Source organism: Hydractinia symbiolongicarpus, chromosome 2 (assembly GCF_029227915.1).
Source record: "Hydractinia symbiolongicarpus strain clone_291-10 chromosome 2, HSymV2.1, whole genome shotgun sequence".
Classification (NCBI taxonomy): domain Eukaryota; kingdom Metazoa; phylum Cnidaria; class Hydrozoa; order Anthoathecata; family Hydractiniidae; genus Hydractinia; species Hydractinia symbiolongicarpus.
Window position 1 is genome coordinate 20,792,174 of NC_079876.1, and position 22,901 is coordinate 20,815,074.

Sequence of the window (22,901 nt, forward strand, 5' to 3'; positions counted from 1 at the left end):
GTCTACGTCGTCCAAAGTCGTTATCCAAAGCGCCATTGACTTACAACACCGGCAACTACGTGTACAGGCCTCTAAAGGCCGTTATATGGCCTTTTGACGCCTAGAAAAGGTCTTACACGTAAATCAAGTGGTTCCACGTGCCTGCGCAGGTTACCACCTGTCTATTCCGTCCACTCTCAATGGTCTACGTCGCCCAAAGTCGTTTTCCATTGAGCCATGGCCTTACAACACCATCAACTACGTGTACAGATCTCTAAATGCTGCTTTATGGCCTATTGCCGTTCAATAAAGTCCTTGCACGTTAAACACGTCCTTCCATGCGTTAGCGCAGGTTACCATCGGTCTATTCCTCCCACACTCAATGAAATAGGACGTCCCAAGTCCTTTTTCATTGTGCTATATGCCTTACAAAACCGACAACTGCGTGCACAGGCCTCTAAAGGCTGTTATATGGCCTTTTGATGCTTAGTAAAGGTCTTTCATGTGAATCACATAGTTGCGCGTGCCTGCGCAGGTTACCATCGGTCTATTCCTTCCACTCTCAATGGTCTACGTCGTCCAAAGTCATTTTCCATCGAGCCATGGCCTTACAACACCCTCAACTACGTGTACAGGCCACTAAATGCTGTTATATGAGCTTTTGCCGACCAATAAAGGCCTTGCACGTAAAACACGTGCTTCCATGCGTTAGGGCAGGTTACCATCGGTCTAGTTCTTCCACTCTCAATGGTCTACGTCGTCCAAAGTCGTTATCCAAAGCGCCATTGACTTACAACACCGGCAAGTACGTGTACAGGCCTCTAAAGGCCGTTATATGGCCTTTTGACGCCTAGAAAAGGTCTTACACGTAAATCAAGTGGTTCCACGTGCCTGCGCAGGTTACCACCTGTCTATTCCGTCCACTCTCAATGGTCTACGTCGCCCAAAGTCGTTTTCCATTGAGCCATGGCCTTACAACACCATCAACTACGTGTACAGATCTCTAAATGCTGTTATATGGCCTTTTGCCTCTCAATAAAGGCCATACACGTTAAACACGTGGTTGCATGAGTTAGCACAGACAACCATCGGTCAATTCCGTCCACACTAAATAGTCTACGTTGTCCAAAGTACTTTTTCATTGTGCTATATGCCTTACAAAACCGACAACTGCGTGCACAGGCCTCTAAAGGCTGTTATATGGCCTTTTGATGCTTAGTAAAGGTCTTACATGTGAATCACATAGTTGCGCGTGCCTGCGCAGGTTACCATCGGTCTATTCCTTCCACTCTCAATGGTCTACGTCGTCCAAAGTCATTTTCCATCGAGCCATGGCCTTACAACACCCTCAACTACGTGTACAGGTTTCTCAATGCTGTTATATAGACTTTTCCCGCCCAATAAAGGCCTCATACGTTAAACACCTGGTTGCATGAGTTAGCACAGGTTACCATCGGTCTAGTCCTTCCACTCTCAATGGTCTACGTCGTCCAAAGTCGTTTTTCATTGCGCCATAGACTTACAACACCGTCAACTGCGTGCACAGGCCTCTAAAGGCTGTTATATGGCCTTTTGATGCCTAGTAAAGGTCTCACAGGTGAATCACATAGTTCCACGTGCCCGCGCACGTTACGATGGGTCTAGTCTTGCCACTCTCATTGTATTACGACGTCCCAATTGGTTTTCCATCGAGCCATGACGTTAGAACACTGTCAAATACGTGTACAGACCACTGAATGCTGCTTTATGGCCTTTTGCCGCCCAATAAAGTCCTTACACGTAAAACACGTGCTTCCATGCGTTGGTGCAGGTTACCATCGGTCTAGTCCGTCCACTCTCAATGGTTTACGTCGTCAAAAGTCATTTTACATCGAGCCATGGCCTTACAACACCGTCAACTACGAGTACAGGTCTCTCAATGCGGTTATATGGACTTTTCCCGCCCAATAAAGACCTTATACGTTAAACACGTGGATGCATGAGTTAGCACAGACAACCATCGGTCAATTCCTTCCACACTAAATAGTCTACGTTGTCCAAAGTAGTTTTTCATTGTGCTACAGCCTTACAAAACCGTCAACTGCGCGCACAGGCCTCTAAAGGCTGTTATATGGCCTTTTAATGCTTAGTAAAGGTCTTACATGTGAATCACATAGTTGCACGTGCCTGCGCAGGTTACCATCGGTCAATTCCTTCCACTCTCAATGGTCTACGTCGTCCAAAGTCGTTTTTCATTGCGCTATAGCCTTAAAAGCCGTCAACTGCGTGCACAGGCCTCTAAAGGCTGTTATATCGCCTTTTGATGCCTAATAAAGATCTTACATGTAAATCACGTAGTTCCACGTGCCCGCGCACGTTGAACGATGTGTAGTCCTTCCACCCTCAATGGACTACGTCGTCCCAAGTCGTTTTCCATCGAGCCATGCCCTTGCAACACCGTCAACTGCATGTACAGGCCTCTAAAGGCTGTTACATGGCCTTTTCCCACACAATAAAATCCTTGCACGTAAAACACGTGCTTCCATGCGTTAGCGCAGGTTACCATCGGCCTATTCCTCCCACACTCAATGGACTAGGACGTCCCAAGTCCTTTTTCATTGCGCAATAGCCTTACAAAACCGTCAACTGCGTGCACAGGCCTCTAAAGGCCGTTATATATCCTTTTGACGCCTAAAAAAGGTCTAACACGTAAATCAAGTGGTTCCACGTGCCTGCGCAGGGTACCACCGGTCTATTCCGTCCACACTCTCAATGGTCTACGTCGTCCAAAGTCGTTATCCAAAGCGCCATTGACTTACAACACCGGCAACTACGTGTACAGGCCTCTAAAGGCCGTTATATGGCCTTTTGACGCCTAGAAAAGGTCTTACACGTAAATCAAGTGGTTCCACGTGCCTGCGCAGGTTACCACCTGTCTATTCCGTCCACTCTCAATGGTCTACGTCGCCCAAAGTCGTTTTCCATTGAGCCATGGCCTTACAACACCATCAACTACGTGTACAGATCTCTAAATGCTGCTTTATGGCCTATTGCCGTTCAATAAAGTCCTTGCACGTTAAACACGTCCTTCCATGCGTTAGCGCAGGTTACCATCGGTCTATTCCTCCCACACTCAATGAAATAGGACGTCCCAAGTCCTTTTTCATTGTGCTATATGCCTTACAAAACCGACAACTGCGTGCACAGGCCTCTAAAGGCTGTTATATGGCCTTTTGATGCTTAGTAAAGGTCTTTCATGTGAATCACATAGTTGCGCGTGCCTGCGCAGGTTACCATCGGTCTATTCCTTCCACTCTCAATGGTCTACGTCGTCCAAAGTCATTTTCCATCGAGCCATGGCCTTACAACACCCTCAACTACGTGTACAGGCCACTAAATGCTGTTATATGAGCTTTTGCCGACCAATAAAGGCCTTGCACGTAAAACACGTGCTTCCATGCGTTAGGGCAGGTTACCATCGGTCTAGTTCTTCCACTCTCAATGGTCTACGTCGTCCAAAGTCGTTATCCAAAGCGCCATTGACTTACAACACCGGCAAGTACGTGTACAGGCCTCTAAAGGCCGTTATATGGCCTTTTGACGCCTAGAAAAGGTCTTACACGTAAATCAAGTGGTTCCACGTGCCTGCGCAGGTTACCACCTGTCTATTCCGTCCACTCTCAATGGTCTACGTCGCCCAAAGTCGTTTTCCATTGAGCCATGGCCTTACAACACCATCAACTACGTGTACAGATCTCTAAATGCTGTTATATGGCCTTTTGCCTCTCAATAAAGGCCATACACGTTAAACACGTGGTTGCATGAGTTAGCACAGACAACCATCGGTCAATTCCGTCCACACTAAATAGTCTACGTTGTCCAAAGTACTTTTTCATTGTGCTATATGCCTTACAAAACCGACAACTGCGTGCACAGGCCTCTAAAGGCTGTTATATGGCCTTTTGATGCTTAGTAAAGGTCTTACATGTGAATCACATAGTTGCGCGTGCCTGCGCAGGTTACCATCGGTCTATTCCTTCCACTCTCAATGGTCTACGTCGTCCAAAGTCATTTTCCATCGAGCCATGGCCTTACAACACCCTCAACTACGTGTACAGGTTTCTCAATGCTGTTATATAGACTTTTCCCGCCCAATAAAGGCCTTATACGTTAAACACCTGGTTGCATGAGTTAGCACAGGTTACCATCGGTCTAGTCCTTCCACTCTCAATGGTCTACGTCGTCCAAAGTCGTTTTTCATTGCGCCATAGACTTACAACACCGTCAACTGCGTGCACAGGCCTCTAAAGGCTGTTATATGGCCTTTTGATGCCTAGTAAAGGTCTCACAGGTGAATCACATAGTTCCACGTGCCCGCGCACGTTACGATGGGTCTAGTCTTGCCACTCTCATTGTATTACGACGTCCCAATTGGTTTTCCATCGAGCCATGACGTTAGAACACTGTCAAATACGTGTACAGACCACTGAATGCTGCTTTATGGCCTTTAGCCGCCCAATAAAGTCCTTACACGTAAAACACGTGCTTCCATGCGTTGGTGCAGGTTACCATCGGTCTAGTCCGTCCACTCTCAATGGTTTACGTCGTCAAAAGTCATTTTACATCGAGCCATGGCCTTACAACACCGTCAACTACGAGTACAGGTCTCTCAATGCGGTTATATGGACTTTTCCCGCCCAATAAAGACCTTATACGTTAAACACGTGGATGCATGAGTTAGCACAGACAACCATCGGTCAATTCCTTCCACACTAAATAGTCTACGTTGTCCAAAGTAGTTTTTCATTGTGCTACAGCCTTACAAAACCGTCAACTGCGCGCACAGGCCTCTAAAGGCTGTTATATGGCCTTTTAATGCTTAGTAAAGGTCTTACATGTGAATCACATAGTTGCACGTGCCTGCGCAGGTTACCATCGGTCAATTCCTTCCACTCTCAATGGTCTACGTCGTCCAAAGTCGTTTTTCATTGCGCTATAGCCTTAAAAGCCGTCAACTGCGTGCACAGGCCTCTAAAGGCTGTTATATCGCCTTTTGATGCCTAATAAAGATCTTACATGTAAATCACGTAGTTCCACGTGCCCGCGCACGTTGAACGATGTGTAGTCCTTCCACCCTCAATGGACTACGTCGTCCCAAGTCGTTTTCCATCGAGCCATGCCCTTGCAACACCGTCAACTGCATGTACAGGCCTCTAAAGGCTGTTACATGGCCTTTTCCCACACAATAAAATCCTTGCACGTAAAACACGTGCTTCCATGCGTTAGCGCAGGTTACCATTGGCCTATTCCTCCCACACTCAATGGACTAGGACGTCCCAAGTCCTTTTTCATTGCGCAATAGCCTTACAAAACCGTCAACTGCGTGCACAGGCCTCTAAAGGCCGTTATATATCCTTTTGACGCCTAAAAAAGGTCTAACACGTAAATCAAGTGGTTCCACGTGCCTGCGCAGGGTACCACCGGTCTATTCCGTCCACACTCTCAATGGTCTACGTCGTCCAAAGTCGTTTTCCATCGAGCCATGCCCTTGCAACACCGTCAACTACGTGTACAGGCCACTAAATGCTGTTATATGGGCTTTTGCCGACCAATAAAGGCCTTGCACGTAAAACACGTGCTTCCATGCGTTCGCGCAGGTTACCATCGGTCTAGTTCTTCCACTCTCAATGGTCTACGTCGTCCAAAGTCGTTATCCAAAGCGCCATAGACTTACAACACCGGCAACTACGTGTACAAGCCTCTAAAGGCCGTTATATGGCCTTTTGACGCCTAGAAAAGGTCTTACACGTAAATCAAGTGGTTCAACGTGCCTGCGCAGGTTACCACCTGTCTATTCCGTCCACTCTAAATGGTCTACGTCGTCCAAAGTCGTTTTCCATCGAGCCATGCCCTTGCAACACCGTCAACTACGTGTACAGGCCTCTAAAGGCTGTTATATGGCCTTTGCGGCCTAATAAACGCCTTACACGTAAAACACGTGCTTCCATGCGTTAGCGCAGGTTACCATCGGTCTATTCCTTCCACACTCATTGGACTACGACGTCCCAAATCGTTTTTCAATGCGCCATAGACTTACAACACCGCCAACAACGTGTACAGGCCTCTAAAGGCCGGTATATGTCCTTTTGACGCCTAAAAAGGTCTTACATGTGAATCACATAGTTGCACGTGCCTGCGCAGGTTACCATCGGTCTATTCCTTCCACTCTCAATAGTCTACGTCGTCCAAAGTCTTTTTCCATCGAGCCATGACTTTACAACACCCTTAACTACGTGTACAGGCCACTAAATGCTGTTATATGGGCTTTTGCCGACCAATAAAGGCCTTGCACGTAAAACACGTGCTTCCATGCGTTAGCGCAGGTTACCATCGGTCTAGTTCTTCCACTCTCAATGGTCTACGTCGTCCAAAGTCGTTATCCAAAGCGCCATAGACTTTCAACACCGGCAACTACGTGTACAGGCCTCTAAAGGCCGTTATATGGCCTTTTGACGCCTAGAAAAGGTCTTACACGTAAATCAAGTGGTTCGACGTGCCTGCGCAGGTTACCACCTGTCTATTCCGTCCACTCTAAATGGTCTACGTCGTCCAAAGTCGTTTTCCATCGAGCCATGCCCTTGCAACACCGTCAACTACGTGTACAGGCCTCTAAAGGCTGTTATATGGCCTTTGCGGCCTAATAAACGCCTTACACGTAAAACACGTGCTTCCATGCGTTAGCGCAGGTTACCATCGGTCTATTCCTTCCACACTCATTGGACTACGACGTCCCAAATCGTTTTTCAATGCGCCATAGACTTACAACACCGCCAACAACGTGTACAGGCCTCTAAATGCCGGTATATGTCCTTTTGACGCCTAAAAAGGTCTTACATGTGAATCACATAGTTGCACGTGCCTGCGCAGGTTACCATCGGTCTATTCCTTCCACTCTCAATGGTCTACGTCGTCCAAAGTCTTTTTCCATCGAGCCATGACTTTAGAACACCGTCAACTACGTGTACAGGTCTCTAAATGCTGTTATATGGCCTTTTGCCTCTCAATAAAGGCCATACACGTAAAACACGTGCTTTCATGCGTTAGCGCATGTTACCATCGGTATATTCCTTCCACACTCATTGGACTACGACGTCCAAAGTCGTTTTTCATTGCGACATAGTCTTACAACACCGTCATCTACGTGTACAGGCCTCTAAAGGCCGTTATGTGGCCTCTTGACGCCTAAAAAGGGTCTCACACGTAAATCAAGTGGCTCTACGTGCCTGCGCAGGTTACCATCGGCCTATTCCTCCCACACTCAATGGACTAGGACGTCCCAAGTCCTTTTTCATTGCGCAATAGCCTTACAAAACCGTCAACTGCGTGCACAGGCCTCTAAAGGCCGTTATATGACCTTTTGACGCCTAAAAAAGGTCTAACACGTAAATCAAGTGGTTCCATGTGCCTGCGCAGGGTACCACCGGTCTATTCCGTCTACTCTCAATGGTCTACGTCGTCCAAAGTCATTTTCCATCAAGCCATGGCCTTACAACACCCTCAACTACGTGTACAGGTCTCTCAATGCTGTTATATAGACTTTTCCCGCCCAATAAAGGCCTTATACGTTAAACACCTAGTTGCATGAGTTAGCACAGGTTACCATCGGCCTAGTCCTTCCACTCTCAATGGTCTACGTCGTCCAAAGTCGTTTTTTATTGCGCCATAGACTTACAACACCGTCAACTGCGTGCACAGGCCTCTAAAGGCTGTTATATGGCCTTTTGATGCCTAGTAAAGGTCTTACAGGTGAATCACATAGTTCCACGTGCCCGCGCACGTTACGATGGGTCTAGTCTTTCCACTCTCATTGTATTACGACGTCCCAATTGGTTTTCCATCGAGCCATGACGTTAGAACACTGTCAAATACGTGTACAGACCACTGAATGCTGCTTTATGGCCTTTTGCCGCCCAATAAAGGCCTTATACGTTAAACACGTGGTTGCATGAGTTAGCACAGACAACCATCGGTCTATTCCGTTCCACACTAAATAGTCTACGTTGTCCAAAGTAGTTTTTCATTGTGGTACAGCCTTACAAAACTGTCAACTGCGTGCACAGGCCTCTAAAGGCTGTTATATGGCCTTTTAATGCTTAGTAAAGGTCTTACATGTGAATCACATAGTTGCACGTGCCTGCACAGGTTACCATCAGTCAATTCCTTCCACTCTCAATGGTCTACGTCGTCCAAAGTCGTTTTTCATTGCGCTATAGCCTTAAAAGCCGTCAACTGCGTGCACAGGCCTCTAAAGGCTGTTATATCGCCTTTTGATGCCTAATAAAGATCTTACATGTGAATCACGTAGTTCCACGTGCCTGCGCACGTTGAACGATGTGTAGTCCTTCCACCCTCAATGGACTACGTCGTCCCAAGTCGTTTTCCATCGAGCCATGCCCTTGCAACACCGTCAACTGCATGTACAGGCCTCTAAAGGCTGTTACATGGCCTTTTCCTACACAATAAAATCCTTGCACGTAAAACACGTGCTTCCATGCGTTAGCGCAGGTTACCATCGGCCTATTCCTCCCACACTCAATGGACTAGGACGTCCCAAGTCCTTTTTCATTGCGCAATAGCCTTACAAAACCGTCAACTGCGAGCACAGGCCTCTAAAGGCCATTATATGGCCTTTTGACGCCTAAAAAAGGTCTAACACGTAAATCAAGTGGTTCCACGTGCCTGCGCAGGGTACCACCGGTCTATTCCGTCCACTCTCAATGGTCTACGTCGTCCAAAGTCATTTTTTATCGAGCCATGGCCTTACAACACCCGCAACTACGTGTACAGGTCTCTCAATGCTGTTATATAGACTTTTCCCGCCCAATAAAGGCCTTATACGTTAAACACGTGGTTGCATGAGTTAGCACAGACAACCATCGGTCAATTCCGTCCACACTAAATAGTCTACGTTGTCCAAAGTCCTTTTTCATTGCGCAATAGCCTTACAAAACCGTCAACTGCGAGCACAGGCCTCTAAAGGCCATTATATGGCCTTTTGACGCCTAAAAAAGGTCTAACACGTAAATCAAGTGGTTCCACGTGCCTGCGCAGGGTACCACCGGTCTATTCCGTCCACTCTCAATGGTCTACGTCGTCCAAAGTCATTTTTTATCGAGCCATGGCCTTACAACACCCGCAACTACGTGTACAGGTCTCTCAATGCTGTTATATAGACTTTTCCCGCCCAATAAAGGCCTTATACGTTAAACACGTGGTTGCATGAGTTAGCACAGACAACCATCGGTCAATTCCGTCCACACTAAATAGTCTACGTTGTCCAAAGTACTTTTTCATTGTGCTATAGCCTTACAAAACCGTCAACTGCGTGCACAGGCCTCTAAAGGCTGTTATATGGCCTTTTGACGCCTAAAAAAGGTCTTACACGTAAATCAAGTTGTTGCACGTGCCTGCGCAGGTTACCATCGGTCTATTCCTTCCACTCTCAATGGTCTACGTCGTCCAAAGTCTTTTTCCATCGAGCCATGGCCTTACAACACCCTCAACTACGTGTACAGGCCACTAAATGCTGTTATATGGCCTTTTGCCTCTCAATAAAGGCCATACACGTAAAACACGTGCCTTTATGCGTTAGCGCGTGTTACCATCGGTCTATTCCTTCCAAACTCATTGGACTACGACGTCTCAAATCGTTTTTCAATGGGCCATAGACTTACAACACCGTCAACAACGTGTACAGGCCTCTAAAAGGCCGTTATAAGGCCTTTTGATGCTTAGTAAAGGTCTTACATGTGAATCACATAGTTCCACGTGCCTGCGCAGGTTACCACATGTCTATTCCGTCCACTCTCAATGGACTACGTCGTCCAAAGTCGTTTTCCATCGAGCCATGCCCTTGCAACACCGTCAACTACGTGTACAGGCCTCTAAAGGCTGTTATATGGCCTTTTGCGGCCTAATAAACGCCTTACACGTAAAACACGTGCTTCCATGCGTTAGCGCAGGTTAGCATCGGTCTATTCCTTCCACACTCATTGGACTACGACGTCCCAAATTGTTTTTTAATGCGCCATAGACTTACAACAACGTCAACAACGTGTACAGGCCTCTAAAGGCCGGTATATGGCCTTTTGACGCCTAAAAAGGTCTTACATGTGAATCACATAGTTGCACGTGCATGCGCAGGTTACCATCGGTCTATTCCTTCAACTCTCAATGGTCTACGTCGTCCAAAGTCTTTTTCCATCGAGCCATGACTTTAGAACACCGTCAACTACGTGTACAGGTCTCTAAATGCTGTTATATGGGCTTTTGCCGACCAATAAAGGCCTTGCACGTAAAACACGTGCTCCCATGCGTTAGCGCAGGTTGCGTCGGTCCATTCCTTCCACACGCAATGGTCTACGTCGTCCAAAGTCGTTTTTCATTGCGACATAGTCTTACAACACCGTCAACAAGGTGTACCAGCCTCTAAAGGCTGTTATATGGCCTTTTGACGCCTAAAAAAGGTCTTACACGTAAATCAAGTTGTTGCACGTGCCTGCGCAGAATACCATCGGTCTAGTCCTTCCACTCTTAATGGTCTATGTCGTCCAAAGTCGTTTTTCAATGCGCCATAGACTTACAACACCGTCAACTACGAGTACAGGTCTCTAAATGCTGGTATATGGGCTTTTGTCGACCAATAAAGGCCTTGCACGTAAAACACGTGCTCCCATGCGTCTGCGCAGGTTACCGTCGGTCAATTCCTTCCACACTTAATAGTCTACGTTGTCCAAAGTAGTTTTGCATTGCGCCATAGACTTACAACACCGTCAACTACCTGTACACGCCTCTAAAGACCGTTATATGGCCTTTTGACGCCTAAAAAAGGTCTTACACGTAAATCAAGTTGTTGCACGTGCCTGCGCAGGTTACCATCGGTCTATTCCTTCCACTCTCAATGGTCTACGTCGTCCAAAGTCTTTTTCCATCGAGCCATGGCCTTACAACACCATCAACTACGTGTACAGGCCACTAAATGCTGTTATATGGGCTTTTTCCGACCAATAAAGGCCTTGCACGTAAAACACGTGCTTCCATGCGTTAGCGCAGGTTACCATCGGTCTATTCCTTCAACTCTCAATGGTCTACGTCGTCCAAAGTCTTTTTCCATCGAGCCATGACTTTAGAACACCGTCAACTACGTGTACAGGTCTCTAAATGCTGTTATATGGGCTTTTGCCGACCAATAAAGGCCTTGCACGTAAAACACGTGCTCCCATGCGTTAGCGCAGGTTGCGTCGGTCCATTCCTTCCACACGCAATGGTCTACGTCGTCCAAAGTCGTTTTTCATTGCGACATAGTCTTACAACACCGTCAACAAGGTGTACCAGCCTCTAAAGGCTGTTATATGGCCTTTTGACGCCTAAAAAAGGTCTTACACGTAAATCAAGTTGTTGCACGTGCCTGCGCAGAATACCATCGGTCTAGTCCTTCCACTCTTAATGGTCTATGTCGTCCAAAGTCGTTTTTCAATGCGCCATAGACTTACAACACCGTCAACTACGAGTACAGGTCTCTAAATGCTGGTATATGGGCTTTTGTCGACCAATAAAGGCCTTGCACGTAAAACACGTGCTCCCATGCGTCTGCGCAGGTTACCGTCGGTCAATTCCTTCCACACTTAATAGTCTACGTTGTCCAAAGTAGTTTTGCATTGCGCCATAGACTTACAACACCGTCAACTACCTGTACACGCCTCTAAAGACCGTTATATGGCCTTTTGACGCCTAAAAAAGGTCTTACACGTAAATCAAGTTGTTGCACGTGCCTGCGCAGGTTACCATCGGTCTATTCCTTCCACTCTCAATGGTCTACGTCGTCCAAAGTCTTTTTCCATCGAGCCATGGCCTTACAACACCCTCAACTACGTGTACAGGCCACTAAATGCTGTTATATGGGCTTTTGCCGACCAATAAAGGCCTTGCACGTAAAACACGTGCTTCCATGCGTTAGCGCAGGTTACCATCGGTCTAGTTCTTCCACTCTCAATGGTCTACGTCGTCCAAAGTCGTTATCCAAAGCGCCATAGACTTACAACACCGGCAACTACGTGTACAGGCCTCTAAAGGCCGTTATATGACCTTTTGACGCCTAGAAAAGGTCTTACACGTAAATCAAGTGGTTCCACGTGCCTGCGCAGGTTACCACCTGTCTATTCCGTCCACTCTCAATGGTCTACGTCGTCCAAAGTCGTTTTCCATCGAGCCATGGCCTTACAACATCATCAACTACGTGTACAGATCTCTAAATGCTGTTATATGGACTTTTCCCGCCCAATAAAGGCCTTATACGTTAAACACGTAGTTGCATGAGTTCGCACAGACAACCATCGGTCTATTCCTTCCACACTCATTGGACTACGACGTCCCAAATCGTTTTTCAATGCGCCATAGACTTACAACACCGTCAACAACGTGTACAGGCCTCTAAAGGCCGGTATATGGCCTTTTGACGCCTAAAAAGGTCTTACACGTAAATCAAGTGGTTCCACGTGCCTGCGCAAGTTACCACCTGTCTATTCCGTCCACTCTAATTGGTCAACGTCGTCCAAAGTCGTTTTCCATCGAGCCGTGCCCTTGCAACACCGTCAACTACGTGTACAGGCCTCTAAAGGCTGTTATATGGCCTTTTGCGGCCTAATAAACGCCTTACACGTAAAACACGTGCTTCCATGCGTTAACGCAGGTTACCATCGGTCTAGTCCTTCCACTCTCAATGGTCTACGTCGTCCAAAGTCGTTTTTCAATGTGCCATAGAATTACAACACCGTCAACTACGTGTACAGGTCTCTAAATGCTGGTATATGGGATTTTGTCGACCAATAAAGGCCTTGCACGTAAAACACGTGCTCCCATGCGTGTGCGCAGGTTACCGTCGGTCAATTCCTTCCACACTCAATAGTCTACGTTGTCCAAAGTAGTTTTTCATTGCGCCACAGACTTACAACACCGTCAACTACCTGTACACGCCTCTAAAGGCCATTATATGGCCTTTTGACGCCTAAAAAAGGTCTTACACGTAAATCAAGTTGTTGCACGTGCCTGCGCAGATTACCATCGGTCTATTCCTTCCACTCTCAATGGTCTACGTCGTGCAAACTCTTTTTACATCGAGCCATGGCCTTACAACACCATCAACTACGTGTACAGGCCACTAAATGCTGTTATATGGGCTTTTGCCGACCAATAAAGGCCTTGCACGTAAAACACGTGCTTCCATGCGTTAGCGCAGGTTACCATCGGTCTAGTTCTTCCACTCTCAATGGTCTACGTCGTCCAAAGTCGTTATCCAAAGCGCCATAGACTTTCAACACCGGCAACTACGTGTACAGGCCTCTAAAGGCCGTTATATGGCCTTTTGACGCCTAGAAAAGGTCTTACACGTAAATCAAGTGGTTCCACGTGCCTGCGCAGGTTACCACCTGTCTATTCCGTCCACTCTAAATGGTCTACGTCGTCCAAAGTCGTTTTCCATCGAGCCATGCCCTTGCAACACCGTCAACTACGTGTACAGGCCTCTAAAGGCTGTTATATGGCCTTTGCGGCCTAATAAACGCCTTACACGTAAAACACGTGCATTCATGCGTTAGCGCATGTTACCATCGGTCTATTCCTTTCACACTCATTGGACTACGACGTCCAAAGTCGTTTTTCATTGCGACATAGTCTTACAACACCGTCATCTACGTGTACAGGCCTCTAATGGCCGTTATGTGGCCTCTTGACGCCTAAAAAGGGTCTCACACGTAAATCAAGTGGCTCTACGTGCCTGCGCAGGTTACTATCGGCCTATTCCTCCCACACTCAATGGACTAGGACGTCCCAAGTCCTTTTTCATTGCGCAATAGCCTTACAAAACCGTCAACTGCGTGCACAGGCCTCTAAAGGCCGTTATATGGCCTTTTGACGCCTAAAAAAGGTCTAACACGTAAATCAAGTGGTTCCATGTGCCTGCGCAGGGTACCACCGGTCTATTCCGTCTACTCTCAATGGTCTACGTCGTCCAAAGTCATTTTCCATCGAGCCATGGCCTTACAACACCCTCAACAACGTGTACAGGTCTCTCAATGCTGTTATATAGACTTTTCCCGCCCAATAAAGGCCTTATACGTTAAACACCTGGTTGCATGAGTTAGCACAGGTTACCATCGGTCTAGTCCTTCCACTCTCATTGGTCTACGTCGTCCAAAGTCGTTTTTCATTGCGCCATAGACTTACAACACCGTCAACTGCGTGCACAGGCCTCTAAAGGCTGTTATTTGGCCTTTTGATGCTTAGTAAAGGTCTTACATGTGAATCACATAGTTGCACGTGCCTGCACAGGTTACCATCGGTCTATTCCTTCCACACTCTCAATGGTCTACCTCGTCCAAAGTCGTACTCCATCGAGTCATGGCATTGCAACACTGTCAACTACATGTACAGGCTTCTAAATGCTGTTATATGGACTTTTCCCGCACAATAAAGGCCTTATACGTTGAACACGTAGTTGCATGAGTTCGCACAGACAACCATCGGTCTATTTCTTCTACACTCAATAGACTACGACGTTCAAAGTCCTTTCTCATTGCGCTATAGCCTTACCAAACCGTCAAATGCGTGTACAGGCCTCTAAAGGCCGTTATATGGCCTTCTGACGCCTAGAAAAGGTCTTACACGTAAATCAAGTGGTTCCACGTGCCTGCGCAGGTTACCACCTTTCTATTCCGTCCACTCTCAATGGACTACGTCGTCCAAAGTCGTTTTCCATCGAGCCATGCCCTTGCAACACCGTCAACTACGTGTACAGGCCTCTAAAGGCTGTTATATGGCCTTTTGCGGCCTAATAAACGCCTTACACGTAAAACACGTGCTTCCATGCGTTAGCGCAGGTTGCCGTCGGTCCATTCCTTCCACACGCAATGGTCTACGTCGTCCAAAGTCGTTTTTCATTGCGACATAGTCTTACAACACCGTCAACAAGGTGTACCAGCCTCTAAAGGCTGTTATATGGCCTTTTGACGCCTAAAAAAGGTCTTACACGTAAATCAAGTTGTTGCACGTGCCTGCGCAGAATACCATCGGTCTAGTCCTTCCACTCTTAATGGTCTATGTCGTCCAAAGTCGTTTTTCAATGCGCCATAGACTTACAACACCGTCAACTACGAGTACAGGTCTCTAAATGCTGGTATATGGGCTTTTGTCGACCAATAAAGGCCTTGCACGTAAAACACGTGCTTCCATGCGTCTGCGCAGGTTACCGTCGGTCAATTCCTTCCACACTTAATAGTCTACGTTGTCCAAAGTAGTTTTGCATTGCGCCATAGACTTACAACACCGTCAACTACCTGTACACGCCTCTAAAGACCGTTATATGGCCTTTTGACGCCTAAAAAAGGTCTTACACGTAAATCAAGTTGTTGCACGTGCCTGCGCAGAATACCATCGGTCTAGTCCTTCCACTCTTAATGGTCTATGTCGTCCAAAGTCGTTTTTCAATGCGCCATAGACTTACAACACCGTCAACTACGAGTACAGGTCTCTAAATGCTGGTATATGGGCTTTTGTCGACCAATAAAGGCCTTGCACGTAAAACACGTGCTCCCATGCGTCTGCGCAGGTTACCGTCGGTCAATTCCTTCCACACTTAATAGTCTACGTTGTCCAAAGTAGTTTTGCATTGCGCCATAGACTTACAACACCGTCAACTACCTGTACACGCCTCTAAAGACCGTTATATGGCCTTTTGACGCCTAAAAAAGGTCTTACACGTAAATCAAGTTGTTGCACGTGCCTGCGCAGGTTACCATCGGTCTATTCCTTCCACTCTCAATGGTCTACGTCGTCCAAAGTCTTTTTCCATCGAGCCATGGCCTTACAACACCCTCAACTACGTGTACAGGCCACTAAATGCTGTTATATGGGCTTTTGCCGACCAATAAAGGCCTTGCACGTAAAACACGTGCTTCCATGCGTTAGCACAGGTTACCATCGGTCTAGTTCTTCCACTCTCAATGGTCTACGTCGTCCAAAGTCGTTATCCAAAGCGCCATAGACTTACAACACCGGCAACTACGTGTACAGGCCTCTAAAGGCCGTTATATGGCCTTTTGACGCCTAGAAAAGGTCTTACACGTAAATCAAGTGGTTCCACGTGCCTGCGCAGGTTACCACCTGTCTATTCCGTCCACTCTCAATGGTCTACGTCGTCCAAAGTCGTTTTCCATCGAGCCATGGCCTTACAACATCATCAACTACGTGTACAGATCTCTAAATGCTGTTATATGGACTTTTCCCGCCCAATAAAGGCCTTATACGTGAAACACGTAGTTGCATGAGTTCGCACAGACAACCATCGGTCTATTCCTTCCACACTCATTGGACTACGACGTCCCAAATCGTTTTTCAATGCGCCATAGACTTACAACACCGTCAACAACGTGTACAGGCCTCTAAAGGCCGGTATATGGCCTTTTGACGCCTAAAAAGGTCTTACACGTAAATCAAGTGGTTCCATGTGCCTGCGCAAGTTACCACCTGTCTATTCCGTCCACTCTAATTGGTCAACGTCGTCCAAAGTCGTTTTCCATCGAGCCATGCCCTTGCAACACCGTCAACTACGTGTACAGGCCTCTAAAGGCTGTTATATGGCCTTTTGCGGCCTAATAAACGCCTTACACGTAAAACACGTGCTTCCATGCGTTAGCGCAGGTTACCATCGGTCTAGTCCTTCCACTCTCAATGGTCTACGTCGTCCAAAGTCGTTTTTCAATGTGCCATAGAATTACAACACCGTCAACTACGTGTACAGGTCTCTAAATGCTGGTATATGGGATTTTGTCGACCAATAAAGGCCTTGCACGTAAAACACGTGCTTCCATGCGTGTGCGCAGGTTACCGTCGGTCAATTCCTTCCACACTTAATAGTCTACGTTGTCCAAAGTAGTTTTGCATTGCGCCATAGACTTACAACACCGTCAACTACCTGTACACGCCTCTAAAGACCGTTATATGGCCTTTTGACGCCTAAAAAAGGTCTTACACGTAAATCAAGTTGTTGCACGTGCCTGCGCAGGTTACCATCGGTCTATTCCTTCCACTCTCAATGGTCTACGTCGTCCAAAGTCTTTTTCCATCGAGCCATGGCCTTACAACACCCTCAACTACGTGTACAGGCCACTAAATGCTGTTATATGGGCTTTTGCCGACCAATAAAGGCCTTGCACGTAAAACACGTGCTTCCATGCGTTAGCACAGGTTACCATCGGTCTAGTTCTTCCACTCTCAATGGTCTACGTCGTCCAAAGTCTTTTTCCATCGAGCCATGACTTTAGAACACCGTCAACTACGTGTACAGGTCTCTAAATGCTGTTATATGGCCTTTTGCCTCTCAATAAAGGCCATACACGTAAAACACGTGCTTTCATGCGTTAGCGCATGTTGCCATCGGTCTATTCCTTCCACACTCATTGGACTACGACGTCCAAAGTCGTTTTTCATTGCGACATAGTCTTACAACACCGTCATCTACGTGTACAGGCCTCTAAAGGCTGTTATGTGGCCTCTTGACGCCTAAAAAGGGTCTCACACGTAAATCAAGTGGCTCTACGTGCCTGCGCAGGTTACTATCGGCCTATTCCTCCCACACTCAATGGACTAGGACGTCCCAAGTCCTTTTTCATTGCGCAATAGCCTTACAAAACCGTCAACTGCGTGCACAGGCCTCTAAAGGCCGTTATATGGCCTTTTGACGCCTAAAAAAGGTCTAACACGTAAATCAAGTGGTTCCATGTGCCTGCGCAGGTTACCACCTGTCTATTCCGTTCACTCTAAATGGTCTACGTCGTCCAAAGTCGTTTTCCATCGAGCCATGCCCTTGCAACACCGTCAACTACGTGTACAGGCCTCTAAAGGCTGTTATATGGCCTTTGCGGCCTAATAAACGCCTTACACATAAAACACGTGCTTCCATGCGTTAGCGCAGGTTACCATCGGTCTATTCCTTCCACACTCATTGGACTACGACGTCCCAAATCGTTTTTCAATGCGCCATAGACTTACAACACCGCCAACAACGTGTACAGGCCTCTAAAGGCCGGTATATGTCCTTTTGACGCCTAAAAAGGTCTTACATGTGAATCACATAGTTGCACGTGCCTGCGCAGGTTACCATCGGTCTATTCCTTCCACTCTCAATGGTCTACGTCGTCCAAAGTCATTTTCCATCGAGCCATGGCCTTACAACACCCTCAACAACGTGTACAGGTCTCTCAATGCTGTTATATAGACTTTTCCCGCCCAATAAAGGCCTTATACGTTAAACACCTGGTTGCATGAGTTAGCGCAGGTTACCATCGGTCTAGTTCTTCCACTCTCAATGGTCTACGTCGTCCAAAGTCTTTTTCCATCGAGCCATGACTTTAGAACACCGTCAACTACGTGTACAGGTCTCTAAATGCTGTTATATGGCCTTTTGCCTCTCAATAAAGGCAATACACGTAAAACACGTGCTTTCATGCGTTAGCGCATGTTGCCATCGGTCTATTCCTTCCACACTCATTGGACTACGACGTCCAAAGTCGTTTTTCATTGCGACATAGTCTTACAACACCGTCATCTACGTGTACAGGCCTCTAAAGGCTGTTATGTGGCCTCTTGACGCCTAAAAAGGGTCTCACACGTAAATCAAGTGGCTCTACGTGCCTGCGCAGGTTACTATCGGCCTATTCCTCCCACACTCAATGGACTAGGACGTCCCAAGTCCTTTTTCATTGCGCAATAGCCTTACAAAACCGTCAACTGCGTGCACAGGCCTCTAAAGGCCGTTATATGGCCTTTTGACGCCTAAAAAAGGTCTAACACGTAAATCAAGTGGTTCCATGTGCCTGCGCAGGTTACCACCTGTCTATTCCGTTCACTCTAAATGGTCTACGTCGTCCAAAGTCGTTTTCCATCGAGCCATGCCCTTGCAACACCGTCAACTACGTGTACAGGCCTCTAAAGGCTGTTATATGGCCTTTGCGGCCTAATAAACGCCTTACACATAAAACACGTGCTTCCATGCGTTAGCGCAGGTTACCATCGGTCTATTCCTTCCACACTCATTGGACTACGACGTCCCAAATCGTTTTTCAATGCGCCATAGACTTACAACACCGCCAACAACGTGTACAGGCCTCTAAAGGCCGGTATATGTCCTTTTGACGCCTAAAAAGGTCTTACATGTGAATCACATAGTTGCACGTGCCTGCGCAGGTTACCATCGGTCTATTCCTTCCACTCTCAATGGTCTACGTCGTCCAAAGTCATTTTCCATCGAGCCATGGCCTTACAACACCCTCAACAACGTGTACAGGTCTCTCAATGCTGTTATATAGACTTTTCCCGCCCAATAAAGGCCTTATACGTTAAACACCTGGTTGCATGAGTTAGCGCAGGTTACCATCGGTCTAGTTCTTCCACTCTCAATGGTCTACGTCGTCCAAAGTCTTTTTCCATCGAGCCATGACTTTAGAACACCGTCAACTACGTGTACAGGTCTCTAAATGCTGTTATATGGCCTTTTGCCTCTCAATAAAGGCAATACACGTAAAACACGTGCTTTCATGCGTTAGCGCATGTTGCCATCGGTCTATTCCTTCCACACTCATTGGACTACGACGTCCAAAGTCGTTTTTCATTGCGACATAGTCTTACAACACCGTCATCTACGTGTACAGGCCTCTAAAGGCCGTTATGTGGCCTCTTGACGCCTAAAAAGGGTCTCACACGTAAATCAAGTGGCTCTACGTGCCTGCGCAGGTTACTATCGGCCTATTCCGCCCACACTCAATGGACTAGGACGTCCCAAGTCCTTTTTCATTGCGTAATAGCCTTACAAAACCGTCAACTGCGTGCATAGGCCTCTAAAGGCCGTTATATGGCCTTTTGACGCCTAAAAAATGTCTAACACGTAAATCAAGTGGTTCCATGTGCCTGCGCAGGGTACCACCAGTCTATTCCGTCTACTCTCAATGGTCTACGTCGTCCAAAGTCATTTTCCATCGAGCCATGGCCTTACAACACCCTCAACAACGTGTACAGGTCTCTCAATGCTGTTATATAGACTTTTCCCGCCCAATAAAGGCCTTATACGTTAAACACCTGGTTGCATGAGTTAGCACAGGTTACCATCGGTCTAGTCCTTCCACTCTCATTGGTCTACGTCGTCCAAAGTCGTTTTTTATTGCGCCATAGACTTACAACACCGTCAACTGCGTGCACAGGCCTCTAAAGGCTGTTATTTGGCCTTTTGATGCTTAGTAAAGGTCTTACATGTGAATCACATAGTAGCACGTGCCTGCGCAGGTTACCATCGGTCAATTCCTTCCACTCTCAATGGTCTACGTCGTCCAAAGTCATTTTCCATCGAGCCATGACGTTAGAACACTGTCAAATACGTGTACAGACCACTGAATGCTGCTTTATGGCCTTTTGCCGCCCAATAAAGGCCTTATACGTTAAACACGTGGTTGCATGTGTTAGCACAGACAACCATCGGTCTATTCCGTCCACTCTCAATTGTCTACGTCGTCCAAAGTCATTTTACATCGACCAATGGCGTTACAACACCGTCAACTACGTGTACAGGTCTCTCAATGCTGTTATAGGGACTTTTCCCTCCCAATAAAGGCCTTATACGTTAAACACGTGGTTGCATGAGTTAGCACAGACACCCATCGGTCAATTCCTTCCACACTAAATAGTCTACGTTGTCCAAAATAGTTTTTCATTGTGGTACAGCCTTACAAAACCGTCAACTGCGTGCACAGGCCTCTAAAGGCTGTTATATGGCCTTTTAATGCTTAGTAAAGGTCTTACATGTGAATCACATAGTTGCACGTGCCTGCGCAGGTTACCATCGGTCAATTCCTTCCACTCTCAATGGTCTACGTCGTCCAAAGTCGTTTTTCATTGCGCTATAGCCTTAAAAGCCGTCAACTGCGTGCACAGGCCTCTAAAGGCTGTTATATCGCCTTTTGATGCCTAATAAAGATCTTACATGTGAATCACGTAGTTCCACGTGCCTGCGCACGTTGAACGATGTGTAGTCCTTCCACCCTCAATGGACTACGTCGTCCCAAGTCGTTTTCCATCGAGCCATGCCCTTGCAACACCGTCAACTGCATGTACAGGCCTCTAAAGGCTGTTACATGGCCTTTTCCTACACAATAAAATCCTTGCACGTAAAACACGTGCTTCCATGCGTTAGCGCAGGTTACCATCGGCCTATTCCTCCCACACTCAATGGACTAGGACGTCCCAAGTCCTTTTTCATTGCGCAATAGCCTTACAAAAGCGTCAACTGCGTGCACAGGCCTCTAAAGGCTGTTATATGGCCTTTTCACGCTTAAAGAAGGTCTTACACGTAAATCAAGTTGTTGCACGTGCCTGCGCAGGTTACCATCGGTCTATTCCTTCCACTCTCAAAGGTCTACGTCGTCCAAAGTCTTTTTCCATCGAGCCATGGCCTTACAACACCCTCAACTACGTGTACAGGCCACTAAATGCTGTTATATGGCCTTTTGCCTCTCAATAAAGGCCATACACGTAAAACACGTGCCTTTATGCGTTAGCGCGTGTTACCATCGGTCTATTCCTTCCAAACTCATTGGACTACGACGTCTCAAATCGTTTTTCAATGGGCCATAGACTTACAACACCGTCAACAACGTGTACAGGCCTCCAAAGGCCGTTATAAGGCCTTTTGACGCCTAAAAAGGTCTTACACGTAAATCAAGTAGTTGCACGTGCCTGCGCAGGTTACCATCGGTCTATTCCTTCCACACTCTCAATGGTCTACCTCGTCCAAAGTCGTACTCCATCAAGTCATGGCATTACAACACTGTCAACTACGTGTACAGGCTTCTAAATGCTGTTATATTGACTTTTCCGCCCAATAAAGGCCTTATACGTTAAACACGTAGTTGCATGAGTTCGCACAGACAACCATCGGTCTATTTCTTCTACACTCAATAGACTACGACCTCCAAAGTCCTTTGTCATTGCGCTATAGCCTTACAAAACCGTCAAATGCGTGCACAGGCCTCTAAAGGCTGTTGTATGGCCTATTGATGCTTAATAAAAATCTTACATGTGAATCACGTAGTTCCACGTGCCCGCGCACGTTGAACGATGTGTAGTCCTTCCACCCTCAATGGACTACGTCGTCCCAAGTCGTTTTCCATCGAGCCATGCCCTTGCAACACCGTCAACTGCATGTACAGGCCTCTAAAGGCTGTTACATGGCCTTTTGCCGCCCAATAAAGTCCTTACACGTAAAACACGTGCTTCCATGCGTTAGGGCAGGTTACCATCGGTCTAGTCCTTCCACTCTCAATGGTCTAAGTCGTCCAAAGTCGTTTTTCATTGCGCCATAGCCTTACAAAACCGTCAACTGCGTGCACAGGCCTCCAAAGGCTGTTTGTTATATGGCCTTTGATGCCTAGTGAAGGTCTTACATGTAAATAACATAGTTCCACGTGCCCGCGCACGTTACGATGGGTCTAGTACTTCCACTCTCAATGTACTACGACGTCCCAATTCGTTTTTCATCGATCCATGACTTTAGAATACTGTCAACAGACCTCTAATTGCTGCTTTATGGCCTTTTGCGGCCTAATAAAGGCCTTACACGTAAAACACGTGCTTTCATGCGTTAGCGCATGTTACCATCGGTCTATTCCTTCCACACTCATTGGACTACGACGTCCCAAATCGTTTTTCAATGCGCCATAGTCTTACAACACCGTCAACAACGTGTACAGCCCTCTAAAGGCCGTTATATGGCCTCTTGCCGCCTAATAAAGGCTTTACACGTAATTCACGTGGTTCGACGTGTCTGCGCATGTTACCATTGGTCT

At 47.0% G+C, this 22,901-nt stretch overlaps 2 long non-coding RNA genes across 3 annotated transcripts; both read left to right on the forward strand.

Annotated features, from left to right (window-relative positions):
* Nucleotides 1-4,565: 4,565 nt before the first annotated feature.
* Nucleotides 4,566-6,841, forward strand: LOC130630123 (uncharacterized). The gene is made up of 3 exons (XR_008982036.1): nt 4,566-4,886; nt 5,979-6,159; nt 6,705-6,841. It is a non-coding gene; the product is annotated as an uncharacterized LOC130630123 (long non-coding RNA).
* A 3,127-nt stretch (nt 6,842-9,968) lies between these two features.
* On the forward strand, nt 9,969-19,307 carry LOC130630124 (uncharacterized). Of its 2 annotated transcripts, none has more exons than XR_008982038.1 (3): nt 9,969-10,161; nt 17,984-18,164; nt 19,074-19,307. It is a non-coding gene; the product is annotated as an uncharacterized LOC130630124 (long non-coding RNA). The 2 variants fall into 2 exon arrangements; XR_008982037.1 differs by lacking the exon at nt 9,969-10,161 and adding an exon at nt 16,681-17,074.
* Nucleotides 19,308-22,901: the final 3,594 nt, after the last annotated feature.